Raw genomic sequence first — 23,001 nt, 5'->3', positions numbered from 1 at the left:
AGATCTTTTAAATGCTCTGCCGTGTGTGGGCTTATGCATATTTGATTTTTCAAAGGTGCCTCTATTGGGTGCCCACACATTAACTCCCAGTCTGCTGCAGCACCAAGGATCAGGGTGCAAGATAGAACCAAAGTCAGATTAAGGAGTTTCCGCTGCGGCACGGTGGGTTAAGAATCCGACTGCAGTGGGCATGGGTTCCATCCCCGGCTTAGTGCAGTGGGTTAAAGGATCTGGCATTGCCACAGCTGAGTGTAGGTCGAAGCTACAGCTAGGATTCAGTCCTCGCTGGGAAATTCCATATGCCAGGGATGTGGACTTAAGGTTAAAAACAAACCAAAAAAAAAAAAAAAAAAAGTCAAATTGAAATAAATTGAGTATTTCTGCTCATTAGGGGCACAGCTCTTATCATTTTCTAGTGGAGATTAGCCCAGGCATCTCAGAATGGAAGTTCATGTTAGCTTTATACCCTTAAAACTAACCCCCTGATTCTCTGCCCACCTCCATTCCTGAACATAAATATTTGACTGCATTAACTGCTCATATCATGTGCCCCAAAGAGGTACAGATAAAGCAGTAGCCATACCAGTCCTCTAGTTTTCTCTGCTGTTTGAAAGGATGAAACGGACAGGGAGACACCAACATGGAGGGAGAGGCTGAGACGCCCAGCGATTTAGAAGGCACGTTTCTATAGTTTGTGAATCACTTTTACCATTAAGATTTTTATCCGTTTTATCGCAATGTCGCTGACATACAATAGCCTGTCAGTCTGGTAAGCTGTATCACGTGAGATCGTCCCCACGATTGAGGCAGCAGCCCAAATTCTCCTTGAGTCTCTTTTTAGTCCTTCTCTCCAAACCTTCCCTGCATTTCACAACCTCATCCTACAGCTTAGGACCTTGATCTGTTAGGGAAGCCAAGCCAGTTGTCCTATCAGGATGGTTTTGATGGGTTTCTTCTCCTTGGTATCATTTAGGTTATTCTTCTCTCTCTCTCTCTCGTTTCCTATAAAGTGGAAGGCATATTTAGAGGCCAAATGGATTTGTGTTAAGCATTTGGCTAAAAAAAAAAAAAATGTATGTTTTTCTTGAGGCTTCATATCAAAGGCACACTGTCTGATTGACCTAAATATTTCTATATTAATGTATCTGATATTAGCTTTTATTTGTTGTTATGTTATTTTTTCTTTGCTTTTGACACTTTACTTTTTTCTTAAAAGTTACATGTAAGGAAAACAGTCCAGGAGTTTCTCAAAAACCCTAAAAATAGAACTACCATATCACCGTAATTCTACTCCTGGGTCTATGATCAAACAAAACAAAACAAAAACACTAACTTGAGAAGATATATGCACCCCAGAGTTCACAGCAGCATCATTTTCAATAGCCAAGATATGGAGGCAGTCTAAGTGCCCACTAAGAGATGAATGGGTAAATATGTGACATATATTTACACCACATCTAGAATACTACTCAGCCTTAAAAAAGAAGGAAATTTTGCCATTTGCCCAACATGGATGCATTTAGAGAGTATTATGTTAAGTGAAATAAGTCAGAGAAAGCCATATATTATATGATCTCACTTATATATGAAATCTAAAATATGCAGAAAAAACTAATGAATATAACAAAAAAGAAGCAGACTCACAGAAAAAACTGGGGTTGCCAGTGGGAAATGGAAGTGGGGGGAGCAATTTAAGGGTAGGGGAGTAAAAGTATAAATTAGTACATGTAATATAAGCAACAAGGATATATTGTACAACACAGGGGATATGGCCAGTATTTTATAAATGGAATATAACCTTTAAAAATTATTAATCATTAATTAATTATTATTAATTGTTGTACACTTGTAACTTCTATAATATTATACATCAACTACACTTTAATTTCAAAAATGGGTGAAGGAGCTCCCTGGTGGCCTAGTGGTTAAAGATCTGGCATTGTCACGGTTGTTTCTCAAGTTTGATCCGGGGCCTGGGAACGTCTGTATGCTGCAAGTGCAGCCAAAAAAAAATGGGGGGGGAATTATATGTAAGAAAATCTGGAAACCTAACATGAATATTAGTTGAGTTTTCTTTGAAGGAGTTTTAATTTTGCTGCCATATACGCTTATGTACGCCCTTATTCACTCACTGTGAAGAGAGGCAGCTTTACTGGTTTGGGAGCTTCAAACAGGCATGGATTTGAGTTGTGGCCCCTCTCATGGAAAGCAGTGTGGCCTCAGACAATTTCCTCTTTTCTCTGAGCTTCAGTTTCCTCACCCACAAAGTAGAGATGAAAATGTCAGCCCTCCATACATGAAAGGTGTATTATATAAACCAAAAGAGATAATATGGGGGTTGACAATTTATGAAGAATAAAGTTATAATCAAATAAAAGTTCGTATTATGCTGATGTTTCTTTGAGATTGGAGAAATCCTGAGCAATGTATTGCACAGATGGAGAAATTGAGGCACACAGAGAGAAAATGACTTTACAAAGCTAGGGACCAGGACATCATGTTCTTGGCTTCCACCGCCACCATAGATCCTGATTTGAAATTAGCAAGCCTAGGAGTTCCTTGGCGCTCAGTGGTTTAAGGATCCAGTGCTGTCACTGCTGTGGCTCAGGTGGCAGCTATGGTGCAGGTTTGATCCCTGGCCTCAGAATGTCTGCATGCCATAGGCACAGCCAAATAAAAGGAAGAAATGAAATTAGTGATGCCTTGTAGGAGCCAGACCCAAAGCTTTCTATCCCTATAGAAGGACAATAGCCTACAGCCAAGCACATGCCATGGCTCTCAAGATGCAATCTACTGATTAGATGATGTACTTTCTCAATACTCCCTGCCTAATTGCAATCACCAGTGCCAGCTCTTCCATATCTACAATTATCCTCATAGGGTAGAATTTTCTTTCCCTCTCAACCCTAGACAATTTCCCATGAACTCCTCTTATAGATTTTAAATACTTTTCATAGCATTATTACTACTTAAGACTGCATGCCTCCTGCAGGCAAGGACTGAGTCATTTCCATGCCTTAAATATAGCTTATGCTCAGCATATATTTGTTGAACTAAATTAAACTTTCCAGAGTTTCCATCTAGAGTAACAACACCCTTACTGATTGGTCAACCCAGCTGTGACCAGTGAATAAAACAAGTCACTTACCCCCAAACAAAATTCTGATTAAAAAATTGCCAAATATTATAATAAATTATAGTTTAGCCCTTGGACTTTTTCCTTTTTTTCCTTTTTTTTTTTTTTTTGTCTTTTTTTACGGCCACACTTGTGACATATGGAGGTTCCCAGGCTAGGGGCTGAATGGGAGCTGTAGCCACTGGCCTATGACACAGCCACAGGAATGCCAGATCCAAGCCACATCTGTGACCTACACCACAACTCACAGCAATGCTGGATCCTTAACCCACTGAGCAAGGCCAGGGATTGAACCTGTGTCCTCATGGATACTAGTCAGATTCATTTCCGCTGCTCCACAATGGGAACTCCCCCTTGGACTTTTAATAAATATGAATGCCAAATTTAAATTGGGGGAATAAAATTGAACTTGTATTTATAATTTGTCATTATTCTAAGGGGTAGATAAGCTAAAACTTAGCCTTAAATTGCCTTCATTTACTAGCAATATAAAGTATTTTAATATAGTTCAAAAAAGAAAAGCCGACTAGCTCAGCTGTTCATGCTTTTATTTGACAGCTGTAAGGTAACGATGACTCTAGCAATGTAAGGTCTAGGGAGAGAAATCTGCCAAGATTGTTCTCTGGGGACATTTGAATATACATTTACACGATGTTAATAAGCTACTTTGACAGGTCACATCCTTTACATCCTCCAATTAAATAAAAGCCAAATAAGTACCATTTATACAGTGGCCAAATGAGTCTTATGTCTTATGGACAGGATCACTTTTCTACTGGGTCATAGAATGTGTGGTGCTCAGAGGTCCTGGCATTAAGCACATGACTCATATGGTGACAGTGGAAACCAACTGCCCCTTAGAACAGTTCTGATTGATTAGGATTGGGCTATAGGACAAAGAGAATGTTAGTGTTTCTTGAAGGTTCTCTGAGACCATCACTGTCAGCATGACTTGGTAGTTCTTGTTTTGGGACTTTTTTTTTTTTTTTTTTTTTGCTATTTTTTAGGGCCACACCCACAGCATGGTCCCAGGCTAGGGGTCAAATGGGAGCTACAGCTGCTGGCCTATACCACAGCCACAGCAACGTGGGATCCAAGCCATGTCTGCAACCTACACCACAGTTCACTGCAACGCCAGATCCCCGACGCTCTGAGCAAGGCCAAGGATGAAACCCCATCCTCATGGAGACTCGTCAGATTCATTTCCACTGCACCACAATGGCAACTCCCTGACTTGGGTAGTTCTTGAAAATACATATCCCTGGGCCCCCACACCACATTCAGTATCTCTCAAGTGGGACCTAGGGATCAGGATTTCTAAACAAGTTCCATTAAATAGTTGTGACACAGAGTAAAACTTGGGAGTTGCCAATAGTGTGTCCAGTGGATGCAACTACAGGAGGTGGTCCCCCCAAGGGGTTTCTTCTCTTCAACGTGATCTTTGCCTAGAAGCTGCCTCCTGTTTAGTGCTTAAAATGGCCCAAACATGGCTGATTCTGGCTTTGGGGGAATCCTTACTGCTCTCTGCTAAACAATGAAATCAGTTGCCACAGGGTCAATTTGATTGAGTTATTCAGTTGGCCAGAACAAACCACTAATCAATGAAACTGGCCTGATTATGTAGGGCCACATAAACAATGGAACCAGATGAAGCCAGGTAATGCAATACTAGGAATTGACTTGTAGCAGTCAATCTGGGTGACTTTATAAAGGCAGCCACTTTATTATTATTATTATCATTTTATTTACTTATTATTATTATTATTATTATTTTGCTTTTTAGGGCCAGACCCACAGCATATGGAAGTTCCTAGGCTAGGGGTCAAATCAGAGCTGCAGCTGCTGGCCTATGCCACAGCGTGGGATCTGAGCCATGTCTGTGACCTACACCACAGCTCACGGTAATACCGGATCCCTGACCCACTGAGCGAGGCCAGGGACCAAACCTGCATCTTCATGGATACTGATTGGATTCTTTTCCACTGAGCCACAAAGAGAACTCCCAAAAAAGGCAGTCACTTTAGAAGGCGACCCAGTACATTTTTGTCTTGAGATTCTACATACCCATCTGTCTGAGCAGACCACTGATGGATGTCTACACCAAGGTTCTTCTTCTTTGACACACTTTGACTATTCTACTGAGCTAATGACCAGCCAGCTTTAGAATCTTTTCTCCCTTTGTGACCTATAACTATATTATTTTATGGGAGATATCCCTGTTCCCAACATCTAGCAAAAAAGTTTCCAGACTCTGTTGATTTTTCTAGGTTATTTTTAAAGGTCAATAAATTATATCTGATACCTTAGGAAGATAAATGAATACTTGAAATTGTTTTACCTTGCTGTGACCATATTACATCTCTATTTTTGGGCTATAATCAGCTTTGTCAGACACTAGGCGCTGACAATTGCTAAAGAAGTTCAGTGATCTGGCTCTAAGGAGTCATGAACTTTTTTCCAGCTATCCTTCCTACATGGTTTTTTGTGTGACAGTGATCTTTCTATGTGACAATATTGTATCTATTGTGTAGATAGGCAATGACTGAAAAAGGCCAGAAGCTGGGCCTGAATATATCTCTGTGTGCAAGTGATTGTTGATGACTTTGAAGCCTCCTCGTTATCAAATAGTTTAGAATTATTATAGATGCACACATTAGTCCCAGAACTGGGAGAGGTGCTGAAAAAGGGAGAGAAATTCTAGTCCCTGTCCTTTAAGGAAGTTACAGTTCACTGCTATGATTATATGTAGCTATACAGAGTAGCTAGGATTTTAAAGTCAATTGATCTAACCTATACAGATGGGGTTCATTATACAACTAAGTCAAAACAAGGTAAATCACATACTCCATTCCAAAATACAGATGTAAACAGTGCGACGGAATTTTTAAGACTTCAGAAAGTAGCAACTAAAACAAATTAAGACCAATATCCTAATCATGGCCAGGAGAATTGTGATTATGATCATTAAACAACTAAATGACTGATTTCTTCATGAAAAATATATAATAGTCCTTGAGTAATAAGACTCAGGACATAATGGCAATCTTTTCTTTAGCTGAATGCTTTAGTTGATGCACTGGGCCCTGTTTGTGTGTATACTTGTAGTAATGTGCTCCATGGGGAGTTTTTGCTCTTTTTTAGAATATTGAGAAATTATAAATACAGAAGAGTATATAAAATGTATAAGTACAGCTTAAAGAAGAATTATATGTTAATATCAATTTAAGCACCATGAAATCAAGAAATACAACATCGCTAGCATCCTAGAAACCACGTCATGCCTACCACCCAACCCAGGGAACTACTAGCATGACTTTTTCATGTGATACATATGCATGTGTGTATATGTAAAATTTGTTAAATCATGTATATACGACAGTTTTCAGGGGTCCCCAAGACCACCCTCACTTCTGACACCAGGTGCAAGTTAGAGAGTTTCCTCAGGTTCTGTATTTTGCTGGAAGGATTCACAGAACTTGTTAAAGCTGTTATACTCACAGTTATGGTTTATTACAGTGTAAGAACAGAGATGAAAATAAGCTAAAAGAAGAGGCACATGGAGCAGGATCCAAGAAGTTTTCTTTTCTTTTCTCTTTTTTGCTTTTTATGGCCACACCCACGCCATATGGAAGTTCCCAGGTTAGGGGTTTAATCAGAGCTGTAGCTGCCAGCCTACACCACAGCCAAAACAACATGGGATCCAAGCCACATCTGCAAACTACACCACAGCCCACAGCAACGGCAGGGATCAAACCCGCATCCTCATGGATTTGTTGGGTTTGTTACTGCTGAGCCATGACAGGAAATCCCAAGAGGGTTTCAAGTACAGAGCTTTTAGTAGTGACCTAGAGCAGTTGTGTGGACAGCACTTACTTCTCCCAGAAATGATGTGGAGTAATACATATGCAGTTTTGCCAACCATAGAAGCCCACCCAAGGCTTGGAATCCAGAGGTTTAACTGGTGCTAAGTCACATAAGCAAAGTTGGGCATCTGCAGAGCTAACCTTTGTCTCCAGCCCCTCCAGAGGGTGACTTTATACTGCAAGGTCCAAGGTCCCCTATGGTCTGTAAGTCAATTGGTAGCTTAGATTGTCTGGTGCAGACCAAGGCCCCCAGATAAACAGTGACACTCTCATCAGGCAGGATATTCTGAGAGCAGAGCAAGGTTAATCCTTTACTCTCTATATATGAATATTTATGTTATGTGTATATATGGTTTTCATTAAAAATATGGTTTGGTTATGTCCATTTTTGAACCTCATAGAAATGCTTCATATAAATCATTATGTGCATATATTTATATATCATATTGTGTTTTTTCAACGTATTTTTTTACTTATTCCATATTGAGTTAATGTTCTAGATATTCTTATCAAATATCTAGGCAAGTCTTGAAGTCTTCTTATAAAATAAAAAGTGGATTTGATAGGTAACTATGACACAGACAGCCTAGAACTTCCTAAACATACAGCTAAGGACTCCCTTTGTTCAGGAATATGCCCCTCATCCTAGAGGACCCCAGAACAAAATAGTCACTATTTTTAAAATGGTCTGATGGTCTGAAAAACTATAACTTGCCTACTTCTACTGATCAGCTTCAGCTATTTGGAACTCATCATATTATACCTCCTGCCATGTCCCCAAAGATGAAATCAACTACAGGCTAAGGGGTCAATACATTTTTTTTTTCTTAAAGGCTCAGATAGTAAATACTTTACATTTTGCAGGCAATATCCATTCTGTTTCAATGCTAACCTCTTGTCACCTATTTACCTACTTAGCCATTGTAGCATGAAGACAGCCCCAGACAACATGTAAACAAATGTGTGTGGCTGTGTGCCAATAAAACTTTATGGACACCAAAATTGGAAGTTTGTGTTATTTTCAAATGCTATGAAATATGATTCTTCTTTCAAATTTTTTCAATGACTTAAAAAGTTAAAAAATCATTCTTAGCTCATATAAAAAGCAGGAAGCAGGCTGGGTTTGGCCCAGGGACCATAGTTTGCTAACCACTGGCTAGGCCAACAGATTCAGAGATTCTAGGATTGGGTTCATGCTTTCCATTTATAATAGAATACTTGTCACTGCTCCTCATTCATCGATCTTATACCACTGACATGCATGAAAATGAATTGTAACTCATCTGAAACATTTTAGAACCCACTTTTATTGCTGGGTCAAAAAATGAAAATGTTACACATAGTAAATGGGTTTCAGAAGCATTGGACCAGAAAAAATGGGCTAATGTTCTAGATTTTACAACCTAAATAAAAGAGACCAAGCAGATTTCCATAATAATCCTGTGACATTAAGTCCCTAGATAGAATTTCTGTGGCAAAGGAAAGACATTAATTCTCTTCTTTCCCCACAATTTAATCAATACGGATAAAATAAAAGGTAGCCATCAGGTGCCAAAATCCCCAAGATAATATACACAAACGCTAATAAAAATTTTATCAGCTCAGATGTGACAGAAATCAGAAATCAATTACGCAGCACCATCATTTTATTTTGATGAGAACTGATCACATCCCCCACAACTATATTTCACTCTGCCTTCACTAGGTCAATGAGCAATTTGCAAAAGCAAATAACAGAACATTTGTCACACTTGTTTAATTGTGATACATTGCTTTCATTTCAACTTTTTCTTTATGAAAAATGGGCAAGTTTTAAAAATTATGTTAGCATAGAATATCTGTCTCCAATTAAAAGACTGAACCCAATTCCTTGTATTTCTCTTATCTTTAGATCTGCAGAGCTTGAGAAGGAGTGATCCAGACACGCAGGTAAGAGTTTGCCTCTTTGCAGATTTAGAATGGACAACTAAAGAGACCTGCTAAAAAGGTAGTGATGGTGGTTAACTTGTGTGAATTTGATTTTCTACTTTTCTGCTTTTTCTGCTTGCTGGTAGATAAACGTTTCTGTTGTTTCTCTTTGGATATTTCAGTTCTGGATTTTGTGTACTGTTGAGTCTGATCCATTGTCTCTTTGGATCACGTTTATATCGGAGCTTACCCATTGTTAGGTATTGACATCCCTGTATGGCTGTTTGATTTTGCATTCCTATGCTACGACAGCTTTTGTTTTATTGCAAAATGTTTTATTTGGTTTCTCCAAAACATTGGCTTCTTTTGAAAAACTATTTTGAGTAATGTTATTGGAAGAATATATAGAAAAGTAGGCCTGTAATTATGGTTTTGAGGTTGAACCCACTGTATGCCAACTCCATGATTCCTGAATTGACAAAGTGACACATCCTAGGCCATGTCTCAGTGTCACATTACACCTGTTCATACCATGCAGCAAGACTCTATGGAAAGAGATCATATTTACGTTTTTTTTTTCTTTTCTGTGATTTTGAGTATCAAAATAACAATACTCAAATGTAAAAGGATAATTAATTCTCCTTTTTCAATAATTTATCACAGGGGTATTGTCCCTACTATAGTGTTTCTATATCCAGACCTTGGTGAAGATTTATGTGCTGCTCATTTTTCAAGACTGCCTGGAAGATGCACAGAAATTACCCAACCATTTTCAAGTCATACTCATAGACAGTCCATTCAGAATCCTTTTCCTTCTTACCTTAGGTTTTTAAATATCATTGCCATTGAATATCAAGGACCACAAACTCTGGAACCTTGTTACAGAAGGATTTCTATCAATAGCAATGGCATTCATTAGCACTTTTTAATTTGTTTTGGCTTTGCTGATTTTCATGCTTGTGTTTTTCTGGTTTTTTTTTTTTTCAAAGATATTCCATTTTTCTGTTTCTTTTCAAAGTTTTAATCCAATTACCAGCTCTGTAAACAAGCATTTGCTGCATCTGTAGTAGGTGCACTGAACTGTGAGTGGAAGTGATTTCTGATTACAGGCAGGCTAATTTTCAAGGGACAAGGGAACAAAATGCAGTGAACTGAATAAAATAATAGTGGATAATACCTTGTTAGGTGACATATGGCACAGAGATAGAGCTCAGATGGAAAAGGAAAAGTTACTCAATCCTAAAATACATATGCATTGCGTGGGCAGTAGTTGTGATCTGGGTCGTATATGATCTGCTTGGCTGTGAGAGGGAAGTTCTTTCACACATTTTAGCACTCAGGAGTGTTCAATAACATTAGGATTATCCTCTCTAATTGAGAGGGTGACAAAAAGCAATTTAGCTCCTGTAAAGCCCTGGAGTTTTGTCAACAGAGCCAAAAGCAAAGGGCTTTGGCAAGAGCATCTCTGGGACTTCTGGATTTTGGATTTCTTATTCTTCTCCTTTTTTTGGTTCCCTTCCTCCACCCTTTTATGAATTTCTACCTTCATGGCCTTCTACTCCCACAAATAATCTCACATATTCCCTGCACCTTGAGACATGATTAATAACATCTTAGGAGTTATCTGTGTTGCCAGCTTCACATCCTGACTGGTAGTCATGCCTTGGGATCAAAAGAGGCACCACTGATGATGGAGAATTGTGTTTGTTGTAATGTGAGGCAAGAGCTGGGAAAATATAAGGAGTCATAGGACTATCACAAGTCCCCTGAACTCATGGAGGTCACAGTACAAAGTGGCTTGCTCCTCCATCACATGAGGCTGATCATGAGTATTATCTTGTCGATGCTGAGGCAAGACAAAGTGTGTTTGGAAACGAGATGCCACTGTTTTATGGCCCCATTCTTACCAGGCATATGAGTGACAGTGTGAGGGGCAGGGATAGCAAGCCCTCTCTATTGGAAGAGGGTTCAGTAGAATAAAGTTTCAAAATCACAAGTAATGAGTGTTTTGTCACATTAGGCCACCTTCTATCCCAAGAATAGAATTCCTGTTTCGAAGCTCCTAAATTGGAGGAACAAGGTTCCAAGGCTACAGAGCCTTCAAGAAAACCATCAGGCACATAATAGTCACAGCACTAGAAGAGAATTCCCTGGGCCTTTAACCACAGCAAGTTAAGATTCCTTCATAATAATGAATTCTCTTTGGTCACAGCAAAGCTGATAAAAACAGGAGGCTAAACACAAATGACTACCAGAGACCAAAACATCAATTTTTTTGAAGTAAAGAAGACCTTGAAAGGGCTCTCAGAGCAAGTTAAAGGCAGAGGTGGGAAGGCAGATAAAACTTAATTTGCTCCGTGCATATTGTGGATTTAATGAACCTCTGGGACTGGGCAGTCCAGAGACAGAGCACTCCAACTCTGGCCCTGCCCTCCTCATCTCAGAGGCCCAAGGAAACTGTATCAAACATTTGCCTTCTGATGCTTTCTGCAGCTCTACTTAGTAATGCAACTTTAATATATTTCTTTCAGGTTTTTAGGCAAATGTTAAATCATAAAACCTTGCACGGTATTTAAGAGACATTTAGCTGCCAAATGATGAATCAAATGGGTGATTTAGACACTGAAATCAAAGCCCAATGTCACTTTTATCATCTCATTTCATTATATACTATAAAATAGAGCCGTACCTTACATGACAATGACAATCACGCACCATTTATTCTGTATATTCACTTCTAACACTAGCAGAATGCATTCTAGACACTCTGTTGTCCACAGGCAACTAACACATGGCTTTGGACTTTGGTTTCAAAGGTTCTATATGATGTCTCAAGGGCCAAGACCCAAAACATTGGATGTTCATTTGAATCTTGACCTAAAACAAGGCTGATTTTATAACACAGGGCCTCTATTGATAAAGAAGACTGTTTTGGAAACAGACTGTTTCCTAATAGACCAAGGGCACTTGTTAAAGCTAAAGAGAATGAGCACAAATAAGACTTTAGTAAATAAAAACTGACATTTAGAGGGTGCGTAATCCAGTTTGGTTTCCTACATTGATCAAATTCACCGGATAATTGCTTAGCAGAACTCTTCCTTTACTTGACTAGTCAGAGGGAAAAGGCCAGCTCAACATGGTAATGGGAAGGCAAGGACTGAATTGCCTTCTATGGTCTTCTTCACCCACAATTTTCACAGGGGTTGCTGTAAACTGTGGCTGAGTCATCAGGACCCTGCTACATGATGTGAGGGGGAATTTTATTTACATTTCCTCCATCAGATTGTGACCATATTATGAGAAGCTGGACTTCATTGCTGGCAAATAGTATTTGATTCTTTCCATTTGCTGACAAGATCAGTGGAGTGTTTTGCTTTGTTTGGCCGTATGCTATTTGCAGATTAGCTGGCAAGGAGTTTGAAGTTACTGTCAGGGAAGTCTAAATCAGGTATCTTAAACAGGGATCCTAATTGCTGAAAAAAAATTTTAATTTCTGTGTGTGTATGTGAGAGAGTGTGTGAGTGTGTGTGTGTGTGTGTGTGTGTGTGTGTGCACGCGCACATGCACGTGCATGTTTCATAACTTCTTGTTAACCCATCCCTCTCCGGTCAAGCAGAGAGAAGTCCTTCTTGCATCATCAAGGCAGATCAATGCTCTGATAACTGGTCCTGTGATGTGGCTTTCTCATCTTCTTATTTCTGGGCCCTGAGTCTGGCCTGATCTCACACTCTTGATTAAAGCTTAAGGAATGATTTTCCTACCTAAATTCTTAACCACTCATAATTGTATAGACCTTGTTTCATGAACCTGGAACCCTCGTCTCTCATCTATTTTGGTTCTCTTTTCCTAGACCTGATTTTTACCCGACGACCACCATTCCCTTCCTGTACTCAATCCATGAAAACACCCTGTGCTTAAATCCTGGGGCCCCTTTTCCATGTCAGTATTTCACAAAGGAGTCTGCTGTAAAATGCCTGCCCATATTAGCATAGTTGCAAAGCACTGATGCTGTGAATCTGAGTGGTTTTTTAACGGATGCCCATTGTCTATGCCCAAAAGGACTACCACAGAAATACTAAAGGTTAACTTTCCTCCACCTCAGATTTGCTACTGAAATTAGCAGCGCTCATTTGAGAGATAAATTTGCTCTTTAAAAATTTATTTCCTCTGCATTCATTTTCTCTTCCTATAAATGGGAACCTGGGATCTAATAAAACTGAATTAAAATTATCAAATACTATTGAACCAACCTAATGAAAATTTTAACCAAAAGTCATTGTAAATTAGGTATGTGCTATGCTGAGAACACAAGTCTTTGTAAAGTAGATATTGTTCTTATGTAAACTCATGAATGGAGACTTTCTTGAATAAATTACTTCTTAATAACATCAGAGAGTCATTGGCTGGGTAAATATCTCCCTGGGACATTCACTGCGACTCTTGAATTTAAATGTTCAATAGAAACTTCGTATTTGTCACCTTTACTAACGAGTTTTTCTTTATGAAATCATTATTAGCATGAAAAAGTTAAATTTTGTGTCTAATTTCTAGAATTAATGCTCTTTAAAAGACCTCAAGGGCTTGAAATTTGTCTTGCTGGAATGCAACATTTACATAATTTCTATTGCCCCAGCATTTACACTTGCAATCCACTGTCAATTTGCAATGTGAAGGAGGAGGGGGAAAAAATGATCAGAAAAGCCGGAAAGTCTGGGGATTTCTGCTGAGAGGGGCAAAGGGCCTTCTCAAAGGACCAGATAGCAAAATCATTTCCTCAATTCTTACTTGTGATTCAAGCATCTAAAATCATTATGGTCGTTATTTCTAAGCCACATGTTCCCAGCAAGGGCTACTTTAGCTAGTACGTTGATTACATTGATGGATGAGCTTATGAGAAGGTTCAGCGATGCCCTGAGTGGTAAGAATTTGCTTTGTTATTTGTCACCCTGGAGTTTTTATTTTTGGGTTTTTACCTGCATTCTCATAGTTTCAACTTCACAGCAGAGGCAAAGTCAAGAACTGGAGGTCGTGTAACATCAGCATGGAATTATTGGGATACGCCATTCGGCAGAAACTTTTAAAGTACAAGGTGAAATGCTTGTTGGTGAGCAAACCTGAACTGCTTTTCCACATACAGAGCAGCACGGCAGTGGCATGAGATTTCAAAGATGCTGCTCCCGTGACCATACTCAGAGAGGAAAATGCAAATAAGATGATAATCACTGTTTTCCTGTGATGTCCACATCCTGCCCAGGCTCCTCCTATTTGTGGAAAACTGTATTCCCAAGTGTACAGGTGATTTCCTACCACTAAGCTAATAGGATATTTGCTGCATGGCAGGTCAGAGGATATCCTGAGTGCAATACAAAGAATTCAATGCATTGTTCCCCAACCACTAAGTGTTAATGGCACTTCTGCAAGATTGATAGCATTTAGCCTCCCCCCCAAGATTGAATCAACACTGTAAGACTAACCTGTGATGACATCATCAGTTGTAAGTAAACAAATGGTACCCTTCCTGAGTGCCATAATTTTATATCACCTTTGCAATATATCCAGTCAAAAAAGTGTTTTTAACAAATCACAACATAAAAAAATTAAAAGCAATGCTTGAATAAACTTCATGTTACTGTGAAATGTTTTTTAACAGGTAGGCTAAAGTTATTAGCATAAGTTAGTCAAGGATGGCTTTATGCCAGTGAATTTGCTCCTAAGCAAACACCCAAGAAGACATGCAAATCACCAGGACACAAGACAGACTTGCCAAAGACCCCAGATTAGCAAATAATTAAGCATGTACCCCAACCTCCACCAAGAAAACCTTATGTTCAGCCAAAGCTTTTAAAAAGAAAAAGTTGGTTCCCCATGATGCTGCAGTCATTAAAATACATATATTCTAACAAAATTCTCTATATAGATGTAACATTTTTCTGCTGAATTTCAAATCAAATCAAATCAAATATGATTCAAATCAAATATGAAATCCCACAGAAAGTATTTCCCAGGTCAATTCACTCAACAAGTATGGGTTGAGAACAGTCCAAGCACCAGACAGATTCTAGTGGCGGGAGTCTGAGAAAACCAGATTGAGAATGAGGCTCCCATGGTGGCCAGCTCTGTGGAGCAGGAAATGTGATGTGCGCACACAGAAGCCACCACTGTGGGTTCTCTTTGTATCATTTCTCCAAATTCTAAACTCTCTCTTCTTCCTCGTTACCCTCCAAGACCGTAGGGGTTTCCTCCAAGCCAACATTCTCTGACCTCATTCTCAAAGTTTCCAGGACATTGCAACTTTCCCTCAGTGACTGTTGCAAGTGTCACCCTCTAGCATGTGATGTACCCTTCTGTAAATCCCCTTATGTGTGAGGCTTAAGTTATATACAACTAGTATATTTCCTGCCTATTATTTCTGTATGATTAAAATTACCTACCTTATTTAGTAAGAGTTATCCATATCTCTACTAAAGCAGTATATGACATGGGATATACTGATTTATCAAAATAAAAGTAGAAAACTAAGTCAAGAAAGCCCACCTGCTCCCATCAAGCATCCCATCTATACATCTGTTGCTGCATGGCGGTTGAGAGGACATCCTGAGGGCAGTACAAAGAATGAATCCAGCACTGTGTTCCCCAACCACTAAGGGGTCACAGCCTTTCTGCAAGATTTATAGCATTTAGCTTCCCCCTCAAACTGAATCAACACCGTAAGACTAACCTGTGATGATGGCTGGCAACCATGCATGCCTTAAAGGAAGAACAGCTAGCTGCAAAATTCTAGCTCAAACTCCTTCAAAACCTGTATTCTTGGAGACACTTTCTTTTGTTTCAGCTTCCTTTCCAGGCAAACAGAGATTCACAATATTTCCTATTTTTCAGTGTGGTTCTATGGATTATATAATCACATGTATTTGAGATACTTGGTATCATGATGGGGACACGTGGTTATCATGGCAACCTGACTTGGAGTAAGCCACAAGAAGTAATGGTCCGCTTGGAGCAAGCATCCAAGCTAAGTCTGGAGGGAAGTAAAGTCTAACACATGCTGTAGAGTGCGCTAAATAATAAGACAGGAACACCAAGGACGAGGCCTGGGGATCACCAACACGGTAGTGTTTTAGGATATTTCCGATGGGACAGAGGAGTGGAGAATTGGTTATAAGTTACCAAAGAAGCTCTTGGAAGGCAGCTGTCCATTACAGATAAGGAGGGCCTATTCAGGTCTTTTGCCCATTTTTCAATTGGGTTGTTGGGTTTTTTTTACTGTTGAGGTATGTAAGTTCTTTGTTTATTTTAGAGATTAAGCCCTTGTCAGTTGCACCATTTGAAACATTCTGTAAATTGTCTTTTTGTTTTCTTTTTGGTTTCCTTTGCTGTGCAAAAGCTTGTCAGTTGGATAAGTCCCATTGGTTTATTTTTGCTTTTATTTCTGTTGCCTTGGGAGACTGGCCCAAACGGACATTTATTCTAAGAAGATATACAGATGGCTAATAGGCACATGAAAAAATGCTCAACATCACTAATTATTAGAGAAATGCAAAGCAAAACTACTATGAGGTACCACCTAACAGCTGTCAGAATGCCATCATTAACAAGTCAACACATAACAAATGCTGGAGAGGGTGTGGATAAAAGGGTACCCTCCTACACTGTTGGTCGAAATGTAAGTTGGTACAACCACTATGGAGAACAGTAATGGAGGTACCTCAGAAAACTATATATAGAACTACCATATGACCCAGCAATCCCACTCCTGGGCATATATCCAGACAAAACTTTCCTTGAAAAAGATACATGCACCCTTATGTTCATTGCTGCACTATTCACAATAGCCAAGACATGGAAACAACCTAAATGTCCATCAGCAGATGATTGAATTAGGAAGATGTGGTATATATATATATATATATATATATATACAATGGAATGCTACTCAGCCATAAAAAAGAACAAAATAATGCCATTTGCAGCAACATGGATGGAACTGGAGACTCTCATGCTAAATGAAGTAAGTTAGAAAGAGAAAGACAAATACCGTATGATATCACTTATATCTAGAATCCAATATTCAGCACAAATGAACCTTGCCACAGAAAATTAACTCATGGACATGGAAAACAGATTTGTGGTTACCAAAGAGGAGGGAGAGGGAGTGGGCTGGGCTGGGTTGGGAGCTTGTGGTTAATAGATGCAAACTATTACATTTGGAGTGGATAAGCAATGAGAGCCTAGATACAGTTCCCTGTATCTAGTCACTTGTAATGGAAAATGATGGAGGATAATGTGAGAAAAAGAATGTGTGTGTGTGTGTGTGTGTGAGAGAGAGAGAGACTGGGTCACTTTGCTGTACAGTAGAAATTGACAGAATGCTGTAAATCAACTATAATGGACAAAATAAAAATAATTATAAAAAAAAAAACAAGTAAGGAGGGCCATGGAAAACCCATCTTTTTAAGAGCTCTCCAAAGCACTGCTTAGGGCAAGGTATGAGAATTAGGAGCCATATACAGACTGGCTCTATAGGCATCCCTCAGGGTTGGCAGGGAAACCCCAAGTCCTGGCATGGTACCAGTCGTTTCATTTCATAGATCCTAGAAGCGCATCCAATAGGACAGTCAATTTATGGCAGAGTATTTACTTTAACTGGAAAATGGCTCCAGGAGAAGATCTCAAGCCAATAGAATTGATTCGTGGAGCTCAGAGTGGTAAAACAGATCCACAAATCAGGACACTCCCGTGACAAGATGCCCATTATCTGACTTATCTGCTATAACAGGTCAGTAACAATACCCACATCTCGGAGGGTGTGGGGAGGGTTAAATAAAAAGGACAAAACATCTGAAATTGCTGAGCAAAATCTTTGATGCAAAGTAAATGATAAACATGTGTAACATCCCTTTGTTCTTTCTAGCTCCTATTTTAAAAAGGAGAAATCCTACATTTTCTCCAAATTACACTACATTAGCTTTCAGGATAGCCCATCCAAATGGTGGAGCAGTCTTCTCAGTAAGCTGCAGGTCTGGAGCTCTGGTCCAAGAACATGCTCATCAACAAAACCATTTTAGGCTCAACCGCTGCCCGACAGAGATGTACTCTCTCCCACTTTGCGGAAGTCAGCAGCGAAAGACATCTCACAGCGTCCATCTATTTATTGTCATGAGAAAACAGCAAAAGATGGTGCAAAAATTAAAAATCCATTTTCATACATACCAACCCAGAAGAAAGCCAGGCTTTCTTGTCTGGGGCCAGGCTTTTCAACAACACCACATAGAGTTATCCCCATCTTAATCATCACTATGGATTAATAAAACTCAGGACTGAATTCTGACCTTGCAGCTAGCTTTCAGGGTGGCTTTAGGTAAATGTATATAATTCCTGGGAGTTCCCATTGTGACTCAGCAGGTTACCAACCCGACTAGTATCCCTGAGGATGAGGGTTCCATCCTCGTCCTCACTCAGAGGGTTAAGGATCCAGCGTGGCCATGAGCTGTGCTATTAGGTCGCAGATGTGGCTCTGATCTGGCATTGCTGTGACTGTGGCATAGGCCAGCAGCTGCAGCTCCAATTTGATCCCTGGCATGGAACATCCATATGACACATGTGCAGCCCTAAAAAGCAAATATATATGTGTATGTACATATATAAAATTTATATATGTAGTTCCTGGTTAATCGGTATGTATAAGATATAAAATATCTATAATGTATGTATGATATACAGTTACATAATAGTAAATTGGTATATACATTATATATATTATATATCTACTCTGTAGTGTATTAGATATACAATATACTATATACATTGTATACACTAGGGTATTATATACACTAATATATATCTAATATATATTATATGGTATGTTAATATATTACATATTATAGTAGATATCTACTATGCTGTGTAGATATTACAATTAATACATAAATATTATCTATAATATTAATATTATTACAATTAATATAAATTATAGTATATATCTACTATACTGTATTATATATCTACTATATACTATATGCTATAGTAGATATTTACTATTACATAAAATATGCATATATATGTATATGTCAGTCTCTTCATGATAAAATGCCTAACTTTCCTCACAGAGAGTTTTGATGAGTAAATATGATAAAAGATGCAAAAGATCCTTTGAAAAATTAAATATCACCCCAATTATGCGGCACGTTTCCTAATGTATAAAAACATACACATAGGAGTTCCCTTTGTGGCCCAGCAGAAACGAATCCAATTAGTATCCATGAGGATACAGGTTCAATCCCTGACCTCGCTCAGTGGGTCAGGGATCCGACGTTGCCGTGAGCTATGGTGTAGGTCACAGATGCAGCTTGGATCCTGTGTTGCTGTGGCTGTGGTGTAGGCTGGCAGCTGTAGTTCCGATTTGACCCCTAGCCTGGGAACTTCCATGTGCTGCAGGTGTGGCCCTAAAAAGCAAAAAAAAAAAGTATACATAGATGTCAAACTTACCGAAGAAAATAATACACGTTTTGATGACAGCTTCATTTAAGTTTCTTTCTGATTGCTAAATGAAGGATCACCGTCACAATAACTCAATCAGGACAGGAGAGAATGTCTACCAAACTTCGAGGGTTCGGTACCATTTGTCAGCCCCATAGATGAGCCCGCGGAGAGCACACTTTGTTCTGAGTGCAGCCTGGGAGCCTGGCAATGTGCACAGATGGGAGCAGACAGCAGTGGGGAGCGATTCATATGCAGCCCTTGTCCTTGTGGAGATGGACACTTAGACGTTTAGTAAATACTGGCACAAATAGATGTATAATTGCAAATTGGCTCAGTGCTGTAATGGATAAGAACAGAGCAAATAAGATAGGCATGGGACCTAATCATCAAAGGATTCCCCTAGGAACTGACAGGCACTCCCAATCTCTGAAGGGCGATCTGAGTTATCTAGACAGCCGGCACGCGGTGGAGGAGGGAGGGGAAGGGAGGGGGGTGTCTGTTCCAGGCAGGGGGAGTCTCAGGCATCCTGTGCAGGAGGAGGGAGCATTCTGCCCGAGGCAGGAGGGCTTGCCCAGTTGAGGAACTGGGAGCAGGTCTGGGTGCAGGAGCTCAGAAAACAAGAGGACGGGGGGAGGGGGGGGTAAGCAGAGAAAGCAGGATCTCCTGGGGCCTTGCTGACTGTGGCAGGGAGGTTGGTCATTATCATAAGAGCTGTGATATTCTGCTTCTGACTTTCAACTGTGCTTTCTAAGCGACTGCTCTGGTGACCGATTGTGATGATTCGAAGGGCGTCTTCAAAATATCTTCCAGATTTCACACCCCTACCTTCATGGGAGGGGAGGCTGGTCTTCGAGAGAGAAATGGCATCTACGTATTTAAATGTTGATGTTTTAATAATTCCAGGGGAAAAAAATCTCCAATCTTCACCTTAAACTGGAAGTATGGCCCCCACCAGTGATCTGAAATTCCCAGACAAAAGGTTTCCCCCTTTGGCTTATAGGCTTTATCCCTATGAAAATACTCGGGGGGAGGGGGAAAAAGAGAAAAAGAAAAAAAACAATCTAAGAAAGAGCACATAAACCCCATCTGTCCATCATTCCTCAGTATGGATCAGCCAGTGAATGCTTTCAAGGGAAGAAGTTTTGTTTACAAAGAGACAGAATATAATCGAAATACAGAGAGACAGGTGCGATGAAATGAGTGACTCCCCTGAGACAAAGAGAAGGCCCCACAAAGAGTCCACAGGCTTTACACATTCATCTAGTCGCTCCTTAGTGTGAGAAGAGTTTGCATGAAACCCCTCATCCCAAGTTCCGGCTTCATCATGGCTTGTGTTAGCCCACGGATTCACTCTTGATGCCTTCCCTTTTCCTACTCTGATAACTAACAATTATGGAAATGTAAACTTCGATTTGTCAGTGGCACTCGGGTATCGCAACTCATAAAAGCTCAAAGTCACATTGGCATTTTTCCTGGAATAGAAAACGCCAGGCATCCTGTTGGAAGCCCCAGCCAGAGAGGAGGAAGGCAGACTGCGTTGAGCCTGTGCGGGGAGGGGGGGCTTCTGTGAGCCTCCTGCCAACGCAGAGACTGATGCTGCCGGTCCGCCCCACCCGCTCAGAAGGATTAGGCAGACAAAACCCAAACACAGAAAGAGACCAAATACCCCCAGGAACTGAGACAGGTAGCGGCCTCAGCTCCAAATGTCAATTACTGGAAGTCTCCAGAGTCTGGTTAAAAATAGATATGCAGGTTTCTTTGTTCACCTGTCAGCGAGGGTCATCCCATCACATCAGATTCCCATCACCCTCTTTTCACCCAGTAGCTGAGTTGTCAACCATTTGCAACTGTAAATTTTGGTTACGGTGCTGTCACAGGGTCTAAATTAGCATATGCTCCCTTTCAATTATATCCAGGTTTTCACAGGACGTGACAGATAAAGGGATGCACATAGATACAGTATGTGTAAACACTGCGATACCCTGGCTCCCCCCCACCCTTCGCCCATAGAGCCTCTGTGTGTTTGTGCAAAGAGGGAGAGAGAGTTGGGGCGGGAAGCAGTTGCAAGCTGCCCACAAGGCAGGCAGGTTAGGCAAACCAGGAGTCAGGATGGGACTTAGGGAGCTTTACAGAGTCCCTCACGCTGCAGTTTTCTTCGTCTTCGTACTTAGGCAAATCCCTCGCTCCCCACCTTTACCCAAGAAATTCTGTACAAATGAATTAGATTTAGTCTGAATGACTCATGAACTTCTCCTGCTCAAAGTGCTTAAATTTGCAGTCAACTCCAAATTAGACTTGGTAATTGAGGGAGCCGTGGTACAGATATTCCCAAATAACAGACAATCTAAAAGTCATTTTGACTTGATGCTGGTAGGCGATGTTTGATTTTTTGGAGGGGTGCAGCGGATTTGCTTCCCTAATTAGTTTTTGCTTAAGCCAGTATCAAACTTGGATTCTCTTCCTGGCTTGAAACAAAAGGATACACAGAACCTGGAGGAAAAGCCCCCCTGAAATGTAAATTTCGCCCCTTAAAGGGGACATAGCCACAAAAATGAGCAATTTGCAAATTCTCCCTAAATCTAGGTTTAACTCGAGAGAGAGGGGTGGGAGGTATATTTAATTTTTCTGCTTGCCAGAAATTTCCTTTTCACTTGACTCAGCCCTATTCTATTTTTCTCTCAAATTTAACCTTGCTGTCCACCCCCACCAAAAAAAACAAAAACAAAAACATCCCATTGGCTGTGTCCATGTTTGGGACATCTTACCCAAGCCTATACATCTTTGTAGTAGTTCCCTCCCAGATAAGCAAGCATTTCAAGAACTAATCCACCCTCGAAAAACTGCTCCAGATCTATTTTTGGCGACAAACAGAATTTATTAGAGCTCAGGTAGACCTTTCTTTAAGTATAAGCAATTGGCTTCCCCTGGCCCTTTTCTAATATAAGTTTTCTTCCCCAAAATAGGAACAAAATAAAAGATTCTATAAAACTGACTCTGCTTCAAATCATTTATGATGTCTTCCCCAAAAGGGCCATCTTGTCCTTTCCAACAGCTCCCAGCAATTCTGCTCTCTCCCAGGGCCCCAGCCTCATCTTTTCAGAACCTACAGGCATTGTAAAGCAGTGTCTTTTGCTTCCTCTGTCTTTGCCCTTTGCATAACAACTCAAAATTTACCATCCTTGCCACATTTGAGAACTGTTCTTAACCCTTCATATATTTTAGCTCATTTAATCACAGCTCTATGAATAGACACCTTTGTTATCCGCATTTTCCCCCATAGGTGGGAAGGTAAGTGTTCAAACCCAGCACCCTGATCCTGAGACTCAGGCCTCCACTTAACCGTGAGACAGTCCCTCCCTACCCTGAAACCTACGCTTGTCCTCACTGCTGTGGCTCAACAAAGGACCCAGGGGACGATACTGACAATTTGGCACAAAAACGTAGTTGCACATGAGTCCTTTCCACCCTCAGTGATCTCCCAGGGTTCTCTGTCATTAACTAAGGCAGAATGTCTCCACATCGGGGAACAGTGCATGCAAACAGCTCCCCAGGTGGTTCAGTGGGTAGCCAGGGTTGAGACCCATTCATGAAGATGAATAGAAGGAAAATGATTTT

At 40.2% G+C, this 23,001-nt stretch overlaps 1 long non-coding RNA gene across 2 annotated transcripts in view; it reads left to right on the top strand.

Annotated features, from left to right (window-relative positions):
- The window catches only part of LOC110255590, a 370,333-nt gene extending 354,108 nt beyond the window's left edge, over positions 1-16,225 (top strand). For both annotated transcript variants that reach the window (XR_002336141.1, XR_002336142.1), the window contains exon 3: positions 8,891-16,225. This is a non-coding gene — a long non-coding RNA (uncharacterized LOC110255590). The remainder of the gene's footprint in view (positions 1-8,890) is intronic.

This window comes from Sus scrofa, chromosome 10 (assembly GCF_000003025.6).
Source record: "Sus scrofa isolate TJ Tabasco breed Duroc chromosome 10, Sscrofa11.1, whole genome shotgun sequence".
NCBI classification, from domain to species: Eukaryota; Metazoa; Chordata; class Mammalia; order Artiodactyla; family Suidae; genus Sus; species Sus scrofa.
Note: the sequence above shows the minus strand (reverse complement) of the source record. Positions and strands in the feature narration are given on the sequence as shown.